The sequence below is a fragment of the Amblyomma maculatum genome, chromosome 1, assembly GCF_055883805.1.
Source record: "Amblyomma maculatum isolate TAMU_Amacu chromosome 1, ASM5588380v1, whole genome shotgun sequence".
NCBI classification, from domain to species: domain Eukaryota; kingdom Metazoa; phylum Arthropoda; class Arachnida; order Ixodida; family Ixodidae; genus Amblyomma; species Amblyomma maculatum.
Window position 1 is genome coordinate 250,642,372 of NC_139344.1, and position 18,829 is coordinate 250,661,200.

General features: G+C 43.3%; 1 long non-coding RNA gene across 1 annotated transcript in view; it reads left to right on the forward strand.

Moving 5' to 3' along the window:
- The window catches only part of LOC146206202 (uncharacterized), a 542,419-nt gene that overhangs the window by 22,961 nt on the left and 500,629 nt on the right, over window positions 1-18,829 (forward strand). The gene's annotated exons all lie outside the window — the stretch shown is intronic.

An 18,829-nucleotide genomic window follows, 5' to 3' on the forward strand; every position in this document is an offset into this window, starting at 1 on the left:
CTTAAATGATAGACATACACATTTTCTTTTCTATACTGTATCTTGCAGCTAATAGGATGCCGCAACATTAGGCAGTAAATGTTCGTGTTTGCTCATTGTTTTTGATTTGGAGAACCAGGGACCATATGCTGCACACAAGACCTGCAAACTTGGGAGGGATCTGTGTAAAACTCCCAGCACCTGTACTCTGCCTGCAAGGAATGAAGTCATATCATACAGCAATTGATAGCTCATATTTTCCTACCTCGAGAAATATGTCACTATTAACAGCCTGCATTTCCAAGCAGTTGCACTTTATGTGGAGGCCATTTAGTTAAGACTTTAAGAATTTAGTTACCAATACGTAAAATGCATTTTTTTTTTGTGAGCGAATAAATGATACAGTATCACAGTCAACAGCGAACGTATCAAGAAAGGTTGGATGAATGGACCTTCCCTTGGTTTAATTAAAATCTCCCAATTAAGAACAACATAAGCATTTGGCTGCTAGATAGGTATCCACTACGTTTCCCAGCTGAAGCCTTCTGGGCAGGAAGTCATTGCCGGACAGCCCAGACGATGCCTTTTCCTACTCAGGAACTTGAATCGTGCACTATAAGACGTTCCTGGCAGTAAACTTGACTCATACTCAGTACTCATTCCTTCATGTGCCTTCAGAACTCTCATTGAAGGTCGCTGTCATAGCTGAAATACAAAAAAGCAAAATTCACTTGTCTACCTCAATTCAGCAAGTCAGAGGAATTAAGTTTTACATTTATGAATGGCACACCGCTGAAACTCGGGATCTACCGGGCAATGAATAAGCAGCGTAAATAAAACCAAACGACATGGGCACTGTCAAGTAGAATTATTTCAGAAGCAAACTGCCGTCGGACCAATATAAAATATTCGCATTTCGTTTCCATTTGTCCTGTTGTCAGTTAAGCGTGATATCTCCATTTTGAAGTTAATTCTGCGTGCACAAACCTCAGCACACCATCACCAGCAGGAGAGCCGTGCACGGTAGATGCAGAAAAATGATCAGCATTCCAATGGGGATGGTGCCCAAAGGCTACGTTCTTGCAGTTGCGAACAGTCCACACTGCAATGAAAGCAAACCCGAGCTGTGAATCGACCACAGGATGTACCGTAACTGAGTAGCTGCACTTGGGTATCCTCTCCAGTAGGTCTGTTTTCATCGACGGCCCCGATCGAGCTAGGAACTGCCGCGACAAAGGTCCAGCAAGGCTGTAGAGGCGCGGGCCCACAAATGCGAAGAGTGCTAGCATAAACCCGCTATGTGGGCTTGAAATAAAGCGCTGCAGTGCTTATAAAATGTGCTAAAAACCATAAAATGCAATGCAGCGACGGTGAACACGCCTAGAAAGAGAAGATGCAACACGATTGCGTCGACGACAAATTGCTGGGCCTATGGTTTTATATCAGCACCAGTCAGCACGGAGCACAGACAGTACTAAAAATTTCAGCAATCTGCCATTACCAACGTCGTCATTCGGTCTGAACATCAGTTCTGGTTTATGACGTTACTTCCGTGCGTTGAAATAGCCACTGCCTCGGGAATTCTGTGCGCATGTGAGGTTGTTGCTATGACGCTGAGCAGAGGTGGACAAATGCCCTCATTGTAGCTTTTCCTCCCTCGCCCTCACCCCACCCCCTCATTTCATCTGCCCTCTCTCTTCCTCAGCCTCATGTTCAGCAGTTTTAAATTTTTCATTGTTTTTGATCCGTGGCAGTTTTATTGAGTTGAAGTAGACGCAAACTATTCTTCTCTGCGTCCGCTTTTGGCGGTGTCAAGCCGCATTGATCATGTTTGTTTAGCAATCCGCATTTCTCAGAGCTAACAATATACTTAAAAAAATGACGGGAGCTGCGCTCATGCTGTGGCGAATCATGGCAAGAACCATCTGGTAATTGTTCCGACTGCTGCTGATGAGATATGCACTGTGCAGGAAAACCATGGGCTGTGAAAAGTGCAAAGAACAATTAATTCTGACTGCCCTAAGCAGCCAATCAAAGGCAAAACTGCGAGGAGGGAGGGAAATAGCCACTGGAATAATTAACCGGGCAGACCTGCCCACCGGGTCACACTCCGTATGTTTGAAGGAGATAGAGTGACAGAATACTTCACACCGCATGAGGAAGGAAGAGATTCGAGAGAAAGAGAAAACTTTATTTGTCAGCGATTTAGATGGTTTTTGCCTTAGGATGCATTCAGCTGCTCCAGTCGGCTGGCAGTTCAAGTCAGTCAGAAACCTCTTGCGCTCATGCCAAGGCCCGGAACTGGACGTCTGGGTCCCGGCTGGTGAGAACAGCTTCCCAGTGTTCCAGAAAGGGGGATGATACTAGATCTGCAGGAGGCAGATCCTCTGCGCAGTCCCAGATTATATGGTCTAAGGTGGCAGGCTCGCCGCACAGTTGGCAGCACGGATTTACTATATCGGGAAAGATTTTGGCATATGTCCAGGGGTTTGGCTGCGACTGCGTTTGCAGCCACTGCCACGTGGTAGCCTGTTCTCGGCTGAGCGAAGCGTGCGGAGGAGGAAGGCTCGCCCTGAGCTCCTTGTAATAAGTTGTAATAGCCTGGTACGTATCCAGTGACACCCCGTCAGGCACCCGCGTCTGTGATCCCCTCACCAGCTCGGCTGACAAAACCTCGAGCATATTGGTGAGCAGCCACGTTCCCTGGGACGCCCGAGTGAGCCGGGACCCATACGAGATCCACTACGTTCCTACATTGCGCTAAGAATTTTTGTATGCAGTGGCGGAGATACGACCCCTGGCGAAGTTGCGAAGGACCGTTGTGGAATCACTGAGAATGGTGCTGGTTCCGTTTTGAATAATTCCTAGGGCTATTGTGGCCTCTTCTACTCGGTCCGTGACCATTGTAGCTGCTACCCTGCGGGAGATGCTCACCGCGCTCACAGCAAAAGCCTCCTTTCCTGTAATGTTGTATTTTGTGTACCATGTAATCTAATTACATTAAATTACATCTGTTACATTAAATTAGATTACATTGTGTAACAATGTAATCTAATTTAAGTAACAGCAAAACGCTATCACACAGAAACAAATTTCAAGAGGGTCAGGGGGTCCTGATTCTTGATCGCTTCGCTTAGAGGAGGGAGGGAGGGGGGGTGGACCTAGCATGAGAGCCTGGGACCGTGCTCTACAGTTTCAGACATGTATGTACATGCATGCACGGTGTCATTTGGGCCTAAAAAAGTGGTTGTTTGGACACGGCGCCCTAGGTACCACCAACGATGTGCTCTGATTACATCCAACTTCCTCCAGGAACATACAGAAAGGCAACGTGAAACGCGTAGCTCTTTTGCACTTCTGATTTTCATGAACGCCGCCTCAGTACATGGTGCCTAAGATCGTTTTTTTATTTATTTTCAATTCCTATTAAAGTTACACGAGAGCAGCACAAGACAGCGCCTAACTATAGAGCAGTACGACAGGCAAGGTGAACAGGCCAGCATTTCGTGCATAAGGTTTGATTATGCTTCCTGAAGAGTGTGCTTAAATCTCGGTTTGCTTCTAAAAAAAAAAGCAGCACTTAGAACCGGGACTGAAAAGGAACACATGCGCCAACTAATTGGCCTTGTTTACTTTTTATGTTGGTGGCTTATGGTGTTTAACGTCCCTAAACGACTTCTTCCTTTAGTTAATGCAAGCAAAAACTACTCATTTCATGATTTTCTTTTAATTGTAACACACACAACATACTTGTAGGAAGCTGACGAAGAGACATTTAAGAACGTTAATACATAGAAGCATTGCACACAAGAGAAAAGGTGCTTGCAAAGGGCAGGCCCGCAAACTTTCAAATGCGAATTGTGGGCTGTCTGCCTCGCGCAGAGGTGTGTTATTTTGCTCCAATGTTCATCGCTATACAATCTAGCAGGTGAGCTATATTTCAAGTTAAGCAAGTGAGGTGTCTGAAGGCCCCTTTAAGACTGCCATAAAAATACAATGGGGTGTTTTTTTGAAAATGAACAGTAAATAACAAGAGAGAGGACCTGTGGATATGCTGATTCTGATAGTTCTTACATCAAATTCAAGAACTCCCCAAAATCAGGAGAACATCAAACTTTTGTTTCTCGCTGAGAGCACGCAGTTAAAATAAAAGCACTGACCGACTGGGTAGATATGTACTTGCACAACAACACTATTAAAGCTCCTCCGATGTGAACAATGTATATATATAAATAGGTGTTTAATAAAACATGAAACAAAAAATGTATATACAGTGCAGAATAACCTGGAACTCCCAGGAAAATAAAATAAAAATGCTCAAAGTTCCTTCATATGAAAAAAGAAGAAACACTGGCGGCTTTATGAACATCACAAAAGTATGCTGTGCAACACTTCATACACAACAGTTTTGTAAGTACGGCATGGCCTGCTTCGAGAACTGAACGGGTGCACCACGTGACACATTTTGCGAACTGGCAGACGAAAATCTCGCAGTCACTGCTATTGTCCTGTTGAGGTAGCTAATGGTCTTCTTTGACGATGACCCAACTATCCCACACGATTTTGTGCTTGCGCCTGTGCTCACTTTCCTGCTCAAGGTAATCACGGATCTTGGCGATCGAGTTTGTCCTCACAGGGCGCTTAAGGAAACTGTTATACAGAGCAAGCCGAGACTCCTTGAAGTTGATAACACCCAAGATTAGTGGTTGCCGTCATGGATTGGCATCAGAACTATGTCGAAACCAAACAGGTCGACATGGCGCATCCAACTCTCCACGCCATCGTAACTGCAGCGGCACAGCAGAGTGCAGAAGGGGCTCAAAGCGTATACACGAAGTGGTCAATTTCGGAGTGTATGACGAGCAAGTTCATGTAAAATTCTGTAGCATCATTTAGCCACCCGTTCTCCATCAGTATGGAGAAGTCTGAACGCGTAACGTCATGGTTAAAGTTCCTGACTAGCACCTCGTTTACCGGATGCGCATTCTCCACTTCTTGTTCCATTTCAGCTGTCAGTGCTACAAAGTTGCCAAGAACATGGTTAATGTTCCCGACTAGCACCTCGTTTGCCGGATGCGCATTCTCCACTTGTTCCATTCCAGCTGTCATTGCTACAAAGTTGCCAAGAACATGGTTAAAGTTCCTGACTAGCACCTCGTTTGCCGGATGCACATTCTCCACTTCTTCCATTTGAGCTGGCAGTGCTGCGTATATCGGATTCCAACAAACGGACGCGACGCAAGGGAGAAACCGAAGATGGAGAGGGAGAAGAGGCCGTCGGCTGGCTGTTACTAGCTGCGGCCGGCACCCCCATTCCCCGCTAGCGAGGGTAGCACCCGCAAGGGGCTCGGCCAGTGCCTCCTTGGAAGGAGGCGCGCTGCCTTGATTGTCGAGTGCCTAGGCAGCGTGCGATACGCGTTGTGTGAATGTGTGTGCACGCTCTCGTGCCGCGAGTCTTCTCCAAAGACCGCATGAGGCTAGTCGTCTTGTCTTGCCCCGGATTAACTAAATGCGATTTGTGCATTGATTCAATCGCTGGCGCACGGCCGCTCCACGAAGCCTTTCGTGGCTCAGATGCAAGTTTGTTACATACCGCTTACATGCAAATCAGATCCGAAATGCTATTTTTGCCAGTTATGAGGGAACGCACGCCTTTTATTTCGGTGAGATCTCCACTAAGGTAAGACTGTATTACTTAAACCGTCCGGTGAAGAAAAGACCTGCCTTAAAAAAAAAAAAAAAAGCAAACCGTCCGCAACTGTGCTTCAAGCCAAAAGCTGATGCATGCTGAGCGTCTCTACTGCGTGCAGACACGTACCGCCGTGCATGCAGTGAGAATGATTTGTGCATTTCGCAAGCGACAATGAAATGAAAGTGCGGAGATTAAAAGCACATGGCTGCTTTCGGGATGATGTGTTTTGTTCTACTGTACTACAAAGTGGGACAGTAATGAGCGGCTTCTCCAAGCTTTCAAGTGAGTTCTGTTGTTGGAGCTCTAAATGAAGCAACTGTGATTGACGTTTGGTGGTTATGTGCAAAGCACAAAGTTCGTTACTTGTCCGCTTTCATGAGTGACATGCACACCCTTATTTATTTGATCTTGGAAACCAATTCCAAAGTTTGGAGATCGCCCGCACTACCATCAAAGGAAGTGACCTGTGGCTTTTAACAGCTCGCTCTTGCGGCTGTTCTAAGACTAATACAGTATGAAACACTGTTTTGGTATGCTACTTTTTCGATAAATGACAGCCATGTGGCACTTTTCAAAACAATCTTGTTTGCGCCATGCCCAGGTGGAGATTGTAGTTGCCATCTGCTGCCTCTGACAACACTCACGAGTTTTGTTTCATTAGTTTGGTCCACGGTGGTTTGGTCACTAAAGAGTTTTGTTGCTGTTTTGGTGTGGCATAAGGGGTTCAACTTCTAAAAGCAAGTTTTTTTTTTGCAAAGTAAGTGGTAAAAGATTAATGATAATTTATTGCTACAATATATTAATACATTTATCTCTGCTACCAGCCCGAAGTGCAATGTCTGGTGAAGATATATGTCTAATACTGATCAGCTAAGCTAGGCAAAATGCATGAAACAAAGTCAATGACTGTTTTCACATAGAAGAGAATTTATTTGTAGCCAAGTTGCACGAAGCAAGAAAGGTACTAACATTGGCATGTTTTAACCTTGATATGTAGCATGTTCCCTTGTGGCATACTTGCACTCTTGCTGCCCATGCAGCCATGAGGGAGCTGCACTAGTTGCTACTGTTACCATATGGACAAACTGTCCCGATGAACTAGAATGCTGGCAGGGGTTGCCTACAATCACTATAATATTTGGCTGCTGATCTTCCTTAGGTATATAGTCCTTTCCCCTAGCAATAGCAGCACACTTTCACCAAGAGAAAGTTGCTGGTTTGCGTCGTGCACCTTGCAGCAGCAACGTGCCACTGAACTTCTGGCTACTTAGGATCAATTTGAAGGGAATAAACACTGCATGTGATCAATAACACACCAGTGGAGTGCACATCAATAGAGTGCCCAGATGTACCATTCACAGTAGCATACTACCAGCAGTGAAAACTAAGTCAAAAAGTGCGAGAAGCTCATTGCCAACTTTATTATAAGCGCACGTAACCTTTTTCAGCTCCCCATCATGCAATGAGTTGCAAGACGAGAAGTGAAACTTTTCCATAGACGTATTATCAATAGTGGTCTTTATTTCACAGTTCGAAATGTTGCAGTAAGGTGTTCACTTGGCACAAATGGCCCGAGGCTAAGGTTGATGGAAACTGCTTAGCCGGTGTCATCGTCCAGAAGAGCCAGACTTTTTCCATGGCCACAGTGGAAAATGTGATGTGCTTCTGAGCTTTTTCTTTCGTACTTTGTTCACCCTCCTTTTGTTTATACATAACTTATTTTTCATTTTCAACTCAGTTTCGTTGCTTCATTAACATACACCTGCTTTCTTCACATTGAGAAAGAGATCCATGAACAATTTCATTGCTTTAAAATATGGACCTCTGTTATGAACTTATTCCTGCTTCATTTCTTCACACGCACCAAGCAAGAACCATTAAGCTCTAGTGTCGTAATTTCTGGACGCATAAACAATACTGCCCTACACTGTCACTATCTGAAAAAAATCTGTTGTTATTGTGCTCAGTAAAGCTGGAGAAAAGGTACAAAATTCTTATGTTACTCAAGCTGGAAGACAATCTCATCATATTGTCAATTTCAGTCGTACTTCATGTCTGTCATCTTAAAGTAGAAGGGTATGAAAAGTGAACCAGATATGATTAACGCAACCTTTTTGATATATTTTGTTCTCAGTGACTTATGAGTACACAGCTTTCTAAATATATTTTCTGTCACATATGGCCCCTATGGCTATCGTGATGAAATGGTTTAGAAGAACGTCAATTTGGGCTAGATGGTGCATACTGTTCGATACTGAAAATAATAGTGCTAAGAAGGGACACAAGAGAGAATGATGTAGGACGAGCGCTACCTTCATCTGACCTTTATTCACTGCCAAGACAGCAAATATAAAGAAATTTTAAGGCATGCGCATGGACAGCAACACGACACATCAAACTGTTCAAGATATGTCATCTCTCTCTTGAAAAGGTGAACCGACATATCACTCACATGTTTTCCCTCTCTTTCTTATGTGAAACGCCTCCAAGACCTCGCGTGCCTTCGTATCTCTACTTCTGCCCAGAATCTTTATCTCATGAAGCCGTGGTTCACATATCTTGCAGTGCACGCATCTTTTTTTCCCCGGCGCATGTTCTGCTGCTCGGTTGCACACGAAGCAATGTGCACAATGCTGTGAAAGATGTGCACCTCCTCATTCTTTTTGTGATCGTGCATGTATAGCTGCACGGTCATTGACGCAGCGCCCCGTTTGGCCCACGTAGGCTTTTCCGCAGGTCAGTGGTATCTCATATACCACTCCTGTGCAGCACTTCACTTACTGCTTGCCATGTTTTTTGCTGCAAGCGCCCTTCTTTTCATTGCTCGTAATGCGTGCACATAATTGTGCAAGCTTTCGTGGAGCAGAAAATATGACAGGTACGCCATGTCGATTTACCACCTTTTTCACATTGTGCGCAACCCTGTGAACATAGGGTACCACTTCTGGTTTCACACTTTGCTTTCTTGGATCGCACGACTTTTTAAACATTACACGTTTGATTTTCTTTAGGAAGGCTTCAGCAACGTCAGTGATTACCGAGCTTGGGAACCCCGCCGTAGCCAATCAATCCACTTGCTTTTCAAAGCTCTCTTGCATAATATGTTCACACCGCTTCACAAGAGCAGACCCAAGGCAGAGGTTACCAATAGCGCGTTTCACAGTCTTTGAATGAGCCGACGAATAAGGCAGCAGCTCCTTCTGTGCTCGAGGCGAGTATTGCCAACACACATGATGCTTGCCCAAGGTAATACTTAAATCCAAAAACTGCAAACATCCTCGCAAAGGGAGGAGTTCATGGGTAAAACACAATCCCAGCCCCTCTTTCTGAAAGTTGGCTAAAACTGTGCTTACAGCATATATGTAGGTCAAATCTTTGTTTTTTAATAACTATTAGAAAATTGTCAATATACCTGAACACTTTTAGTACTTCCTTCCCTGTCAAACTGAGTTCTAGGGTGCGGTCAATAAAGGCTAAAAAAATTAGTTAGCACTGGAGCTACGCAGGATCTGATGCTAATCCCTTGTCTTTGTCTGTAAAATCTGTTATAAAAAAATACAAACGTCACACTGAGATAAAATTCTAGCAGCCTCATAAAATTACTAATTGATACACCTGAGGATTTCTGAAAATCAACTGTGCCGCTACTCAATATGGCATCCCTTACAGAAGTGAACAGGGCATCATGGGGCACAGAATAAAACAAGTTCTCGACATCGACTGAAAACACATATCCAATGGATGCATTTCCCTCGAGAAACTTGACATCTTTTGAACTTTTAGTATCAAACGGATCATGAACATTAAAACAAGTGAGCTGCTTCTGCAGCTATTTGCTGAGAACATGCTGCCAAGTATCATTCTCACTGACTACTATTGTAAAGGGAACCGAAGGTGAGAATGGTACTTGGCAGGTTGCTGGAGAGTCTGGGGCTTTTTGGCATGTTTCTGATGGGTTTAGTCATGGCTGGAATCATCCTTTCATGAACAGAACACCTGCCCTGTTGGCTGATAGACAGGCACCTTATAATCTGTGGCACGCAAGCATCAGCGTAGTTGCTTCTATTCACAGTTCCGTAAAGGAGGCTATGACAGTTCATGTGAGTTAGGTCTTGACAAATGCACACTTGACGTTTGATGCACGATTCATCATGCACTGCAAAGTTATCCCGAGTATATATGATATTCTCAAAGATCCAAACTGTATGCGTCTTCACAGCATTACCTTTTATTTCAATCTGCCAGGGTGCCGACTACTAAGTTTTAACTTTTACAGATCTGGACTTGTAAGAGCGATGGTGAAGGTCTTCAGTTCCAAAGTAGTACACAAACCAAATTATCAAAGCAATCAAATTACATAATGGAAAAGCCTCGCCACAAGACATGCTAAAAACAGATCATGACTGCTGTTTCTTTTTGTTGACAATGCAAATTCGGTTCTCATAAACTAAGAACCTAGTAGGGTGACAGAAATTTTGTACTTTATAAAAGCAGTACTCAGTCTCTTCCACTTTGTGCTAACCTCTTAAACTTTTTAATGTGATGCGTTATCCAATCAATTTATGTCCTATGAGACCTGCAGAAAGGGAAAATTTTTTTTGTCTGCAATGCATATATAAAGCCAATGTGAAAGCAGTGCCTTTGCAGAGTGTACACATTTCTTGCAGCTTAAAAAGATTAAAGACTTTTTTTGAACACAACAGAAAACATAGGTCTAAGGTACTCAGTTCCACTATAGTTTTATTACAAACACTAGAAATTTTTTGCAGTGATTTTATTGTATGGGGAAGGAACAACGTAAGGGATGGGACCAAGGAGGTTATATAGAAGTTATGGAGTGGCGGTCCCCCATGGACGCCAATGCGAGCTGGTGAAGCCGGCCAAGCCAGCAGCGGCCATGTTGCAAGGGGCAAAAAGCACGCAGCGCCAGCCAGCGCAAGCCCATTGCGCGCGTTTCGCGAGCACTTGCGCGCATGTGAATTTAAGAAAATCTTAATGAAATCATCTTGTCATCAATATCCATTGTTTAGACTGCCAATTTCTTGTTTCATATGCCTTACGTTGTGATAAGAGTGGATGTAATCGGGGCCAAGCTATTATAATAATCTCTAGATTTTGTCACTGCTTCTTGGACCAAAAAACACTTCTGCGCTGCGGCGCACATAGCACATCCGTAAATTGAGTTTCAAAATTAGAGCACACAGTTGACGAACACTGTTTCGGAATGAGAATATGCCCTTAAATCTGCATTGCGGCACGTATGCTTTGCTGACAGTATGAAAATTTTCTGTCCAAATAAGCGGCGTTCATTGCCTGAATTACCAACGCTGAAGCAACTAAGTCTGTTACTTTAATGACATTAATAGCATTTGAAAACTATATTAACACTGCGACTTCTAGAACTAGTGCGACATCTTTCAAACTTTTTTGGATAGCATTATGAGAAAAAACGACAGCCTTTCAATAAAAATGTTTCAAGCTGCAAAAGTGTTATGATGATGCTACAGAAATTATGAAGTGCAGGAAAGAAACGAATGATCGTGTCTTCTTTCAGATGTTTTTGCCAATAGCTAACCGAGGAGACGCACCCAACGCCAGATGTTGGTTTCTTTTAAGCGGTCAAAAAAAAAAAAAAAACGGGAGTCCTTAGCACTCATTACGTGCTGTGAATCCGTAAACATGAGAAAGTTTCGCTTCTATCACGCATTTATTTTAACCGAGTAAGACCCGCGTTAGTTCGGTTTTACATCGTTTTGCGTAGTTTACCATTTGATTTTGAATTATACTCGTAAAGACCTTTTAAACGATATATGACTTGATGCTATAGCCTAAAGTTCAATTGTTAATGAAATCACCTAATTAAAGCTAATAGCTAATACCAGCACATCTTATAGTGCAATATCTCGTTCTCGATACAAGCTATTCAACGATATATGACTTGATGCTGTAGCAGAAAGTTGAATTTAATACAAAGAACTAATTTATTTATTTTTATTTTATTTTATTATTTATGGCAATTAAGACTACAAGTCTAGTGCAGTTATACTCGGCATAAGCTATTCAACGACATAACACTTGAGGCTCTTATACTCGACATAATCAACACAGCACATTTATACACACTGTATAAATGAGCTGTGCCGTAGGATCCAATATAATGCTGCTCATTAACATATACATTTTTTTTTTTCAGAACGTTTCTAAAGTTTTATCCCATGCGATCCAAAAGAGCGTGAAGATATCCAGACAAGTGCAAAGTAGTGTAGAGCCGCAAATGGGACGTTATATATGGAAGGGCCCCTTGGCGATACCTCCTTCTTGCCCCTTGCAAGATGGCGGATGCCGGCTTCACTTTTCACGCGCCGCCTCCACCCCAGAAGTTCTATATAACCTCCTTGGACGGGATACAGTGACACAAGGAAGCACAAACACTGTCATATACCTCGTGTCACTGTGTCCCATGCCTCGCGCTGTTCCTTCACCATGCAAAACCAACTAGCCCTCCAATAATTGCTCTTATAGATTTTATTGTGTTGTTCACTGAAAAGTTAGCAATGCAATTTTTATTTATTTATTTATTGGTACCTCAAATGCCCACTAGGGACGTTACATGAGGGGTGGGCTAACAAATCATATAATTAATTTGGTGATGAATGTCTTGAAAAATTCATGGTCAGGATGGGCATTATTGTTAACCTGAGAAATGAAAGATTATAATTAGAACAAAAGACATTCGCATGCCTTTGGAGGGATCTGAACTAGGAATAGTAAATATGCAGAAATTTTGTATGGCTTAAAAAATTTTTTTTTCACAAGTTCTTTTAACAAATTAGAAATTTTGGGAAAAACATGACAAGAACAGCATGTAATTATTTGCTAAAAAGCATGACTATGAATAATGACAAGCTTTACCAGATCTTTCATAAGCAAGTTTAGGCCATGAGCCACATATTCAAAGCATGTGATACACACTTGCAACAGTACCACAGGCTGCTTTTATGCTGCTGGCGTTGCTGCGGTTAATGCCACTACCATATTCTGAGCATTTCAGTCACTTAAAGCATCCCCCCAGCAACATAAACCACTACATCGCAGTGTGATGATTGTTGCCTGTTTCAACTTATCAGTTGATTAATTGTTTTGGTTTATGCATTCACAACCAAATTTATGAGTGGCTCATTGTAAATGTTAGTCTATATGGCTTTCAAAACCATCTGAAATGGAGCAAGGTCTCCTCTACATGATTCTTCACTCACATGTACTTCAGGTCAAGAAAAGTTCCACTTAGTAGGTACTGTGAAGCTTGAGCTAACGTGTTGTCTGTCTGTTGCACCAACCAGAATGAGGCTGGCGCAATGGAGGCAAACCTTTCAACCAGTCCGAACTGAATGGCGTGAGGCACAGGCACAAGGCAGGAGCTCAATTCGACTGCACTTAAGTGCTATTGGCAGCTGGTTGCACCTGTGCTGCAAGAGACCATTGCTGCTGGTACAGCATACCCACAAAGTTGCACTCGGAAAGTATCGAGAAGCTTGAGCTAAGGAAGCATCAATCTGGCTTTGCGGCTCTAGAGTGATAAGGCCTAGAAAAAATGCAGCCACCTTGATTTTTCGGGGGGCAATTTTTTGACTCTGCAAAGTGACAAATCACTTCTTGGCAGCTGCGCTGATAAATAATATTGTTCATCCTTGTCATTTGTTTCATTGACGTGAATCTCCTTCATGTCCAGCCAAAATCTCTTACACAACAGGTGCCTTGTGAAACTCGTCGCATCAGGAAATCCATGCTCAATATTACTTGGATACTGTCCTCTTCCTTCCAACATCGGCTCTGTCACTCACAGAAGGTACTTCTTGATGTTGAAAGGGGCAAACCTTTCCCAGCATTGACAAGAATATACCACGCTAACCAACTCTCATGCCCTGTCAGCACTAACTTTCTTGTGTATGCTTTGTGAAAGTAAACAAGATGAAACTTTTGCCTAGTTCTGCTGATACAGTGGAACCCCTCCCTAGTAAAGTCACTTGATTTCTTGAAGACATAGCGCAAAAAAGACGGAGACAACACAGATGTAGACAGGACAGGTGCTATCTGTGCTGTCTCTGTCTTTTTTGCACTATGTCTTCAAGAAACTGCTACCAACTAGCCCAAACCAAACATCTGTTGCATCAAAGTCACTCGAACTGGCAAAAATCTTCACTATATTAGGGTCCTCACAATATTAGTTTTTGATGATGACATGGGCCTGAGTTGCTTTCTGGTAATTAAATGGCTGCTTATTAACATGTCTTGTCGGTTTATTAAAAAAATGAAAGCTTAGCACGAACACAATGTCGTCTTCTGCTGTTTCTCTCGTTCAAGAGGCATTAGCTGAGAAATGCGCGTGACATAGTCAAGTGTGGCAGAACTGCACACGCTGCGTCTCCTCTTGCTACCGCTGCCTCGTGCTGAGAGCTTTCAGTTGTTCTGTCCCCTTCTCCACATATGTACTATAAACAAAAATAAAATATGTAGTGTAAAGAAGACAAACTGAGACATTTCACTTCACTATATTGAGTTTTTACTACAGCAGAGTTTACTACTGTAGTTCATTAGATGGACCCCGCCGGGATGCGGGATCGAATCCCAGCCTCTGCGGCCACTTTTCGATAGAGGCGAAAAGCAAAAGGCACCCGTGTGCTGCGCGATGTCAGTGAACATTAAAGAACCCCAGGTGGTCGAAATTTCCGGAGTCCTCCACTATGGCGTCTCTCATAGCCTGAGTTGCTTTGGGACGTTAAACCCAACAAATTAATCATTAGACGGCAGTGTGAAACTATCTTGCACAGCATTACTGTATAGCCTGCCGAACTTTCCCAGAAAGAACCAATCTCGCCCGCCAAGAAGACTTGTATTTTTTGTCCTGTCGTGTGCATTGTGCAGCAGCATGTCCAGCAATTCTGTTTGACTTGCACCATGAATAAAAGCATTAAATTTTACTTGCGCTCATCCTGGCACATCCATGTGACCTGCCTTCAGCCCACATCCTTGCAACACTAAAGTCTGAGAAATGCTGTCTTCAACATGCGATGACAACTCTGTAGCAGTGCTCGGTGGTTAGGCATTCAAGTACCGAGTCGGGGGACATAGGTTTGATCCTGGTCGCAGCGGCTGCATTTCAATGGAGCGAGAAGCAAGGTGCCCATGTAATTTTGGATATCATTGCGTGTTAGAGTCTTATGTTCTCAAAATTAATTGGGGCCCTCCACTACGGCATCGCTCATACATAAAAACGGAATGGAAAGGTGGTACTAAAGGCACTATCACATTTACTCTTAAGGTGAAGTTTGAGTGTCTCCCTACTTTTTCTCACATGTGTGATCTGTTATTCAAGAGTCCCAGTGGGTTCGATTAACTGCCCTCATCTTTAAAGGAGCTGCCCAAGTTGGCAGCTCCAGCTAAATCGGCCATGCCAAGCGGCCTCGTGATTTCACACAACCAGCTGCCCAATCAGTGCCTAGCCATGTAGCCATGTCACCTGCCAACTACCATCAGGTTGTAATGTTTTGCTCACAACATGGTTGGAAGGATTTTTTAGAGAAGAGAGCCTCTAAGGCTGCCACATGAATATGCATTCATGCACTTTGAACTCTGGCGACTACAGTTTCTGGACCAAAAAGATACATTTAACCTAGCAGCAATGACCAATTGTCAGCATCTTTCCTTGAACTGTGTTTTGTAGGCCATATCTGTTAGCAGCTTCCTAGCACCCTCTACAGACAAAAGCTTGTGGATGTGTGTTATCAAACAGCCTGGTTGGTACCATAGGTTTTGATGAAACCAATAAGCTTGAATTGGTTGTGAAAATGTTATGAACTCTGGGGACTACGGTTTCTGGGTCAAAAAGGTGCATTTAACCTAGCAGCAATGAACAAAAATTGGTGGCATTCTTCGTTGAACTATGCTTTGTAGGCCATATCCCACCTGCAACTCATGTCTGAGGAGGTCTGTACCCACAGCATGGCACTTGTCCAGCTGTCCCCTTTCTTAGCAACCGAACTCTTGTCTTCATTCATGCTGCATATACATTTGGTATGTTTCCTATTTGTCGTGGTATGAAAGGATTGGATAACCACAATATTTAGGATGACTACTGGCATGAGCACTCCAGTATTAAACTTAACAAGGACTTTATGACGTCTTAAGTTACATAGCAGAAGTCTACTCATTACTGCGCGGCAAAGATATCTGAACAACAGGCACGAGCTGTTATAATCAGGTAAAAAGAAAAAAAAAAAAGTTGCATGCATCTACTCAGGCGTATGTAGGGTATGCTGCGTAGCTGTTTCTAAAGAAAAAAACACCCTGGCCAAAATGTGGCTTCCTTGGCCTAGGGTCAGCGGACTACTTTGCAGCTCTTGATCCATTTAAAGTTGTACAAACACTCTATTATCGTCAAGCAAAAAGCCAGGCTTGCTAACCAAGTGTACATATGTTTTACAAAGCTAGAATTTGCATGTTTCGTGGGGGAGGCAGTAAGTTACACTGATGGAATCCACAACTGGTTTTCGGCCCCACAGCTAAAAATAAAAATAGCACCGACATACCAAACCCCCACAAAAATACTTATCATTGATATGTGACCGTTTACAGAGTAAAGGTTAGAAAATAATGATTTAGGCAACCAGTGCCAAGGCAACGACAAAATTAAGTCGTGTGTGTTGTCCATTTCGTCCTTGACTGGGTTGCTATACTTCGCCGTTCGTTGCTTCAACCCTGTCGAAGTCTAACCAACTTGCCCAACAGCAGAAGCATCAATCGAACAACAGTTTGAAGCATGAGCGCTCAAACCTCGAAGCAGTGGTACAAGGATAACAGTTTAACTTCAATTAATGGCGCACATTTCGTGGCACCACCGAAGAATTTTAGGGAACTAGCGCTAGCGCAGTCAAACCAGACAAGCAGATGCTTTAAAACTCGGATCAACATTAGGCTACTAGCCAGAGCCAAGTACTTGCGGGTATAGTGGCTAGAAGGGGGAGGTGACTCCAACGTAGGATGGAAGCCGCTCCTCCATTTCAAATCGGGCATAGGTGGCGTTGTTGGCCATAGTGCGATGCATGGTATGCACCGCTCACCTTGAGCCATGGTACTTGAGCATACGCATGCCTGCCGTGCGTGCAACGCATCGGCCTTTCAGTGATGTTGTTGCAGGTAATGGGTTTAGCTGATTAAACACTAGTCGAACTTGATTACGGCTGACAGAATGCAATTTTAAGCCGTGGTGGTGCAGTGGTTAGGGTGTTCGACTGTTGCGCCCAAGGATCATGGCTGTGAACAGCATAGGCACCTGAACTCGCTTACTCTTGTGGTTCAAGACACTGGCCGCACAAATGAACCATGCGGAAAGGATCTGAATAGCCTGATAGTGAAATGATGCATCATTTACAAGTTTGCAGTGGTCAGTAAGTTTTGGTGACTACTCAGAGTCTACTTGTTGGACTTATTGACTGCACAGCATCTGGGGGAGTATAGCTTACAGTACAGTTTTCAGTATAGCTTACTGAAGGGGCTTGCTTTGTGCATTCTTAGCCGTTGTCTGGCAATGGAGATGCTTCAGGAGCGCACTATATTGCAGGCAAGACGGTACGACCCATTTGGTATGCAGCAGGCATGGAGGCAGTGGACAGGAAGCTACCCGTATTTTCCCTATGAGTGACCTTCTTTCATTTCGGCACTGACTTTAGGCAGCTGTGCTTTGTATGCCTTTTTATTCGAATTTCTTGCATGCCTTCTGTACTACTGCACATTATCTTTACAAAATGCTGGAAATAGGAGGAAGGAGTTGACCACCTTGTATGCGAATTAATAAGGTGTCCATGGGCCTGCTTTTATTTTACATTCAATATGCTAGTGGCAACAAAAAGTGAGTGCATTCTTACTTTCTCTCACCACACCTATGCCAGAATATGAAAGCTAGACTAAGCAAAGTGCGATTTTTGTATTTAATAGTTCTGAGGGAAAACCTGGCAGAAGGTATGCATGCATAATATGAAGGGCACACAACATACATGTAATAAAACAAATGTATATCATAAACGTGCAAATGTATTCAATATAGTGGTACAGTAAACAAAAAAAATAAGGTGTGCATGCATATACAGTATGGAGAATTTTTCTGTCCAGGGTTGATGTGGACCAATTATGTGTAATGTTCTGTGGTGTCCTGCAGAAGCATCCTCCTTATGTTGTCTAACTGTTCGTGCTTTGCAATTATGCCTGAGCATTTCAGCAATTTTGCCTACTTGACTAGTGAGAATGCCAGTGCTCTCCAGTAGGCAAGCGCTGCTTGCAAAGAAGGTAGCACAAAAAAAAAATGTGATTCAAGTTGGTTACCTTGAACTTTAGTTTGTTGTTTCAAATAGTAGTTTGTTTATTATTACATTCCAAGAGTACCCACACTATTCCGAACTGTTCTAATTGTGAACCAAAGGTCTATATCGAATGATGTATAGCTTTCAGCAGCAAGTAAAGTCAGGTCAAGCCCATCTCTGTATTCTCCAAGTTGCAAGATGCTACAAGTATTAGTAAGCTGAAAGACTGCTGCTACTTGGTTCACATGGTAATTTTAGCCTTTAGTCAAAGCAAAGGCAGCTTGGGCATTAAGCTATAGCCTACCCTTCTCTTTCTTAGAGCAAAAAAGAAAACTGGCCCCTTCATCTCCAGCCTTCGGGTCATTAATATTATAGTGCAAGGTGCTTACGAAGCACCTCATAATGCATTTGGCACACTATGGGGCCTGCCATGAATTAGGCCATGCACACTGTTTTATGAAGACAGTTGTGTAAGGTTGCCATGGGAAACTGTGCCTTGAGACCTTGCAGGAAAGTCCTTGTGCACTGCTGCGCTAACACTGAAGCTTTAAAAGAGGCTAATAACAAGCTTGGAGTAATTTATGTAGGTTTGAGTGCAACAGTGCATTTGTCCAGTAATCTAGCTGTATCTCTGCAAAGGTTGTATTAACTTAGGTGACCTCCTTTGCAGAGGAAGGCCATCTAATGAAAAGAACAAATCCGTCATTGCAAGCAAGAGTGGAGTGAGTAGTGGTACAGCAGGCCCTGCTTTGGCAAGCATGCTGAAGGCACATACAGAACCTTTAATGTCAGCGCACAAATGAGA